This window comes from Talpa europaea (assembly GCF_964194135.1).
Source record: "Talpa europaea genome assembly, chromosome: X".
Classification (NCBI taxonomy): domain Eukaryota; kingdom Metazoa; phylum Chordata; class Mammalia; order Eulipotyphla; family Talpidae; genus Talpa; species Talpa europaea.
The window spans coordinates 85,986,865-85,988,226 of NC_140081.1; the positions used below are offsets into that span (position 1 = coordinate 85,986,865).

Here is a 1,362-nt window from a genome sequence, read left to right on the forward strand (position 1 = left end):
ATTGATAAATGCTTCTTTACTTCGTAGCAGAGGACCAAGGCTTGCCACAGCAGCCAACCCATCTCCAAAGCCCAATATAACTTTGGAGATGAGAAGCAAGGCTCTAGCCCTTGTGGGGGGTAGAAGGGGCCAGGAGGAAGTAGAGAGGGAAGGAGATGTTTGTCTTAGAAGTGGAACTGGTCTAGAATAGAAGTTTGATATTTGAGCTCATGACTACCTCATCTTATATAAAATTGTTTGGAGAGTAGCTGTAAAACCAACAGTATCTTTAAGGTGAGATTGCAGAATTTTGCTGCGTAACTGGATACAAGAGAAGGGAAAAGTTGCAACAAGTTTTCAGTAGCAGCAACAAAGAAAATGCAGTAACAGTTTTGTTAATTTGTTTTCAGCAATATTCCTTTGCAAATTCATTAAGAAACACTGTAATTTAATGGGGCATAAGCTAGGAATGAATTTCTTTTGCTATAGTGCTGTCTGTTGAAGGGAACCAACCTTTGCAAAGATTTCAAATGGGGTGAAACTATTTACACAGTAGTAGCTTTGGGGTTGAGTGGCAGACTTGGTCCAATGTGACATTCTCTTCTTCCAAACAGTAATCTTGACTGTTTTCAAGTTTTTCATCATTCCTAAAGAATTCTTGCTGGTTTCCAGAGATGTGCATGTTGCTCTGGGTAGATGGATTAATCCCAGAATCTCTTTATTAGTTTTAAGTCTTATGTTTGAACTGGCATTTTTTCCTCAAGTTTTCTTGGTTCCTGACTGCTATTTTCTGCTTTTTCTGGCCCATTTTTTCATGTATTTGGCCTCTTCTACCCATTAGATACCATACTCATTGCCAAACACATCTCCATTCTGGCTGGTTTTGCCTTTCTGGGCTTCCTCTTCATTTTGAACAGTGGCAACCTGCTTGGCAGAGGCATAGTCCATGGCTTCAGTTGGTCAGTGTCCGTGGGCCTGAAATTATCTCTACAGACATGAGGGCATATTTCTTTTCTTTAAAAAGAAAGAAAATATACTTTCCTGCTGAGTTGCTCAAATTGCAAGCATCTGGGATGGTTCACGGGGTCTGAAGGTAGCCAGCCTCTCACCCTCTGTCCCCCCTTTTGTTTACTGTTTGCATGACACACACACACACACACACATATATACAATATGTAATATATATTACTGCATGAGATTATGTATGTATGTCTACATATTCCTTTTACTTTGACTCTGTATCTCTGTATCAAAACTATGTCTGTCATAGATATCAAATATTTGGATTATGGGGGATTTTTTTGGTCCATTTTGCAATACCCTGCTTTTTTATTTATTTATTTAATTTATTTTATTATATATTTATTTATTTATGCATACACG

At 38.3% G+C, this 1,362-nt stretch overlaps 1 pseudogene across 1 annotated transcript; it reads right to left on the reverse strand.

The window, feature by feature from the left end:
- Positions 1-520: 520 nt before the first annotated feature.
- LOC311187706 (uncharacterized protein C1orf21-like) lies at positions 521-927 on the reverse strand (annotated as a pseudogene). The gene has a single exon. The product of its transcript is annotated as an uncharacterized protein C1orf21-like (transcript).
- Positions 928-1,362: the final 435 nt, after the last annotated feature.